Source organism: Gopherus flavomarginatus, chromosome 5 (assembly GCF_025201925.1).
Source record: "Gopherus flavomarginatus isolate rGopFla2 chromosome 5, rGopFla2.mat.asm, whole genome shotgun sequence".
In the NCBI taxonomy this organism is placed as follows: Eukaryota; Metazoa; Chordata; order Testudines; family Testudinidae; genus Gopherus; species Gopherus flavomarginatus.
The window spans coordinates 151,135,312-151,141,395 of record NC_066621.1 but is presented as its reverse complement, the minus strand read 5'-3'; the positions used below and the strand labels follow the sequence as shown (position 1 = coordinate 151,141,395).

Below are 6,084 nucleotides of genomic sequence, written 5' to 3'. Positions count from 1 at the left end.
TCGCGGGCAGGCGCGATCCAGGGCGCTGCCTTCGCACCTGGCCCCGATTGAGGGAATGAAGTGACCAGCTGGGGCCCGGCCGGCCGGTGCAGACAAGGGGGCGTGTCCTCTTTAAACTGGGGTCCCTTCCCCCACGGGATAAAGCGGAAGAGCGAGGCCCCCAGCTGCAAGCAAAGACCCCCCCGCGCTTGGCTAATTGCAGGGAGGCTGGAGCGTCTCCCAGCCCGTTACAGGTGCATGGCGGGGGGCAGTGCGTGCAGGTCCTGCATCCAGCTGCGCTAGGGACAGGCTCCTGTCTCTGCAGCCTTTCCAGTCCTAGCCAGCGCTTCCCCGGAGATCTTCTCATTGCAGCGGGCTCCGGGGGCTGGCTTGTCCCTCTCGACAGGAGTGCATGTAAATGCAGCGCTGCCAGCGTAACTGGACCGGGTGTGGCTACTGCCTGCTGAAACGTGCAGCCATGCCCAAGCTGATGGCCCATGGCTGGGTACAGCAGCCCAGCGGGTAAAGGCGCTGCCCCTCTGCGGGAGACGCTGTGCGGTCTTGCAACGGTGAACCCAAGCCAGACTCATCTGCCCAGCCACTCAACAAGCTCTTTAGATAACGGGGTCGAGGAGTAGGGGTTGAATTTCTTCAAGCCTGGGCCGTGTACAACTCTGCCCTGGTGTTAAAGATAAGTGTCTTTTTCACATGGCAGACTTGGATTTCATGGCTGAACTTTACAGGTGGAGCCCTCTAATAGAGAGAGGTGCAAAATGAGGCATTTGGGTTGCCAAGGCTTTCCACAGCAGTGTGTCTAGGCCACCTTTCCATAGAGTGCTTCTAACTTCATATGTTACCATTAAAATATTATAAAGGTAAACTGAAGAGGAAGTTCCCTTAATGGGGGTGAGGTGGTATACTGAAAGCTAGCACTTTAGTATTTACATACTGCACCATCCCTACAAATTAGTTAAGTCTGAAAATGTTATTCCCCTCTTTCACTGATGGGCTTTCAGCAGAGCCATTGCAAGATCCCTTTCTTTAGGTGAAGCAGGGCTAGTGGAAACAAGCATGATTAAAGGTGTGTTTAATTGGCCACAATTAACCATCCCTTCCAGACCAGCTGGGTTAATTAACCAGAACTGTGGATTCTAATGAGGCTTTGATGAATTGCTTTACAGGTTTGTTGGGAGTGCAAGGTTCAGGTCAAGCAGGATGGTGTATTTCAATGTGTTTTAGAACCTTCTTTTTAGTGGGATTGCTGGGAACAGCAGACTGCTAGCAGAAAGGTGGAGATGACTAGAAAACAGCTTTACTATGAATCTGCATATGAATCTGCATACTATGAATCTGTCTATCTGAGACCACATTATGGTCTCAGTCTTAATGAAAAATAGCTGTCTGTTAACTCCAATTTAATACCCAGGCAATCCTAGAGTCCAAGGACATTTTGGGCTTGAGTTAGCATTAAGAGTTTGAATCTCCTCCGAGAACAATCTTTATAACCTATCCTGGTGCACTGAGTATCTGAGCTCTTCAAGTATAAATCATGAATGGCTATGGGGGTTTCCAGCTCTGATTCAGCTCTTGAATCTCTAGACAGCCTGATATTAGTTTTTTCTATTGAACATGTGTCAGTTCTGAGGCTGATTTAATTTCAATGGAAGCGAGCATGCATCATTGATTCCCTAAGGTTCTTCTGCTGATTTTAAAGGGTGCAACATTCTTGATCCATTAAATGTCAGGGTTGGATTAAGGCAGATTGGGGTCCCATGCATCCATTCACATGGCTCTGACCTTATTTGATGTGAGCATAACAAGGGCCCAGGTCCACAAAGATATTTAGGTTCACCTCACTTAAAAACTATTTGCTTACAAAATCAGACATAAAAAAAGTCATAACTTTCATTGAAATCAAGGGCCCCCTATACAAGAGTTGGCTGCTGGGTGGCTCATCCTTTTTGTTGGGCAGGCTAAACTCTTCCCATGTCTTGAACTATCACTCATTGCCTCCAGGCAGGCTGGTGCCTATCCCAGAAGAGGGAGGACTCAACCGTTATCCACCCAGGTAGACAACACTGTTGGAGAGGTGAGTTACTGACACCACAGCAGCAGAGCCCCCCCCACTCAGTCCAGAGGAGAAGAGCAGTAGGTTTCAGCATTACCATCTGTGACAAGGTGGGAATGTTCTTAATGTTTTCTCTGAATACTGTGTGGGTGCCTCAGTTTCCCCTATGCATTTCTCAAGTGTCTAGGGGTGTGTGATTGTTGCAGAGCCCTAGGGGGCCAGCGTGATCCTGTCTGCACTGAGAATGGCTGATGCCCTGTCTTCTGGCAACTGATGGCCTGAGCCTCTCCCATGCAAAGTTGCCAACTAAACGTGTTGAAGAACAAAGAGATCAGGTGACCTCCTGGCCTGGGAAAGGGACAAAGGGAGAGGAGGGGCTGGAGAGTTTTCAGTTTGAAGCTGGCTGGGAAAATGGAGGGGAGGCCAGATCGGGCTCTGGCTTCTGAGACGGGGCACTAGCCTCCTTGGCCCCCAAGATGGACCTGACTGAGGGGGTCCTGTTATCTGTACCTGCAAGACCTGTCTTGGTCTGCGTTCCTGTAATCTAAGTAAATCTTCTGTTTTGCTGGCTGGCTGAGAGTCATGGTGAATTGCAGGAAGCCGGGGGTGCAGGGCCCTGTCTCCCCCAAACTCCGTGACACCATCCCATTGAGACGTATGGGACAGTTTATCTCTCTCTGTGATGTTGGCAGACGTCACTGTGTTGGTTACACCTGAGTCACATTTCCTACCTTTTCTTCCCAATCATGAGGTCCACAAACCATTTTTTTAAATGAAAACTTAGATATTGATATAACCACAACGCCAGGAGTTGAGACCCTAGGCTTGTTTCTGTGCCTGAATTGACTCTAGTAAATATATATGCACAATAGCTGACTTTTCAAGTTCATTTATTGGTCATGTGGAAAGACACCAACCCAAACTAAGGACCTGCCAATTTTTGTTTTAAAAATCATCTTTTTTTGTTTTGATAGAAGGGAACAGTTCACTCTTCTGCTCATAGCAGGGAAGTGCTGGACTTCGGTAGTCAAACAGTATGGATCTAAAGCTGAAAAGCAGTGCTCCAGTTTTCAGCCAAAATGGAAAAGTTTGGGTCCGAAAGTAAGGTTGAATAACTGAAGTGTATTTAAAAGGCTATGATTATATTTTTCGTCATATTCTGCTCACTGATTAGCACAACTGTTTAGCTCCCTGACACTGAAATGCATTTCTTTACTTACCCTGAAAACATGTATGCACCTGCTTAACTTTACCCACGTATAGTCCTGCAATGGAACTATGCACGTGAGTAAAGATAAGCAAGGGTTTAAGACCTTGATCCTGCAAAGTCTTTAACTTGATGTACGAGGTACGACTCCTATTTATAATGTTAAGAATGTGTGTGTTTGCTAGATCAGGGTGTAAGTGTCTGTGGTCTTGAGGCTTATATTTTGCACATAGGATCAGTTTATTAGTGTAAGTCTGCTAGTGAATTAATTTCTTCCATTAGGCAGAAAAAAATCAGCATAGAAGATAAGGGAAAAAGTCTTAAATCCAGCCACAGAACCTCCCCTTATTTCCCCTCTCCCTAAAACAAATAAATAGAGTGGGTCATTATCGATTTAACAGAAAGAAGGGCCCAAGATGTGCACTTCAGATCCCAATCTTTCCCTCCCCAAAGCTCAGGGGCACTGAACAGAAACAGCTCATTCATAACCCAGCAGGCTCCATTGGCATCCCTAATATTGTGTCTAGCAGTGTGGGAAAGCAGGCCCTGGAAATGCTGCTGCCCTAGCCACACAGTCTTTTTGTCTTTATGCTCTTTTCCCCTGCAGATGGTGATGCAAGAACGAATCCCTCTGCTATCCACCTGGTCTCCCTTAATAGCAACATCCATATTGTTGGGAGTACAAATAGCTGAGCAGGTGTGAAACAGATCAGTGCAAAAAACTCTGCCATGGATTTCCTTGTTGTGTCTGTTAGTACTAATTGAGATTCAGAGAGTCTGACACTGCAGACGCAGTTCTGCTAGGGAAGTTCTTGACTTGAAGTTGGGATCTGTTGGTACTGTTAACTTGTTCCTTTTCTCCTTGTTCTGTCACTGCACGTTGATGAATAGATTCCCATGAAGGCACAGGTGGGGAATATGCCGTGCAGGAAGTACTGCGTGATAGAATAATTCATTCGTGGAACCATTTGATATAAACCTGACACTTCACCAGAGAGGTCTTTGCCTTGTGAGTTTAGATTTGGTTTCTGCTGTGAATGCACACAAATAGTTTTACTGACAGCTGGCTGTGCTGAAGAAATCCTCTGGAAGAACAGGTCAGAGACACTGCATGCAGCTTGCCTTCGAGCAGCCAAACGGCCTGTTCCTCTTGCTCACTAGCCCATGATAGGTGCTCTGGATCAGTGGCTCTCATCTGTCCAGACAATTGTACCCCTTTCAGGAGTCTGATTTGTCTTGCATACCCCAAGTTTCACCTCACTTAAAAACTACTTGCTTACAAAATCAGACATAAAAATATAAAAGGGTCACAGCACACTATTACTGAAAAATTTCTTCCTTTCTCATTTTTACCATATAATTATAAATAAATCAATTGGAATATAAAAGTAACTTACATTTCAATTAGTAGTACATAGCACAGTATAGACAAGTCATTGTATGAAATTTTAGTTTGTACTGACTTTGCTAGTGCTTTTTATATAGCCTGTTGTAAAATTAGGCAAATATCTAGATGAGTTGATTCTTCCCCTGGAAGACCTCTGCATACGCCCAGGGGTACACGTATCCCTGGTTGAGAACCAATGCTCTAGATAACAAGAAAGGTTCTATTAGGCCGCTGGTTTTGTATCACTTATACGTTTGTACTTTCTGTGTTGAGTACACAAGGATCCTTTTCTCCAAGAACCATGCTACTATTTTGGTTTGGCAGCACTTCACATCCACTTTGACTCACTTTGCCCAGGTGTTTTATAGATTTTAAGATTGGAAGGGCCATTCAAGACATGCAGTTTCACATAGGAATTCCTGCATCTAGCCCAACAACATGTGATTGGTCATCAGAGGGTTGAGCACAATGCCTCAGCTAAAGAGGCAATCAAGTGACAAAGAATTGGAGGAAAGGAAGCTTAGAGTAGCAGCATCTGTGATCCTGGGAGCCCCACAATTCCAACTGGCAGAGGGCCCCCCAAACAGTAACACCCATCACTCCTGATAGACTATTGCCCCCAACACACTGTTGTCATTTTAAATAGATAGATAGATATCCCAAGGGTGTTATATAAGATTCATAGATTCGAGGACTGGAAGGGACCTCGAGAGGTCATTGAGTCCAGTCCCCTGCCCTCAGGGCAGGACCAAGATATCATATGTAAACTGGGGACACACTGTTAATGAGTACCTTAGAATAAAGTATGGATGGATGGTTATGTATCTGTGCTGGAAATATGTTACCAGGGCAGACTTGATAAACACATTTGGCTTAGACAGAGGTATGTGGATTCGTCTGTCTGCGTCAAGCTTTGTACGTCAGAGGACAGTGGAAAATACATTTACATATAAGGTAAACAAGCCGTCAAGCTAAATAAGTGAGGGAGAAGACTGTTTCGCAATCATGCCAGGGTCAGAATCTGCAGCCCAGGAAGCCTTCCTGGATTTTGAGGCAGAGACAATGGACTTTGAGTAATAAAAAGGGACTAAAAAGACTTTTTGGCTATCCAATGCTGCGGGGACATAGGGTACAGTACCCTTTGAGCCTGTGAAAGTTGGATCCCCAAGTCCAGGGGTTCTCAAACTTCATTGCATCGTGACCTCCTTCTGACAACAAAGATTATGACATGACCCCAGGAGGTGGGGACCAAAGCCTGAGTCCACCCAAGCTCTGCTGCTCTGGGTGGGGAGCCAAAGCCCTGGCCTGGACCAGGTGGCCAAAGCTGAAGCCCAAAGGCTTCAGTCCTGCAGCAGGGGGCTTTTAACTTGAGCCCCGCCACCCAGGGCGGAAGCCCTCGGGCTTTGGCTTGGGTTTTGGCTTTGGCCTGGGGTAGTGGGGCTC

General features: G+C 46.2%; 1 protein-coding gene across 1 annotated transcript in view; it reads right to left on the bottom strand.

Moving 5' to 3' along the window:
- The window catches only part of DLGAP5 (DLG associated protein 5), a 236,382-nt gene that overhangs the window by 202,732 nt on the left and 27,566 nt on the right, over positions 1–6,084 (bottom strand). The window lies entirely within an intron of this gene.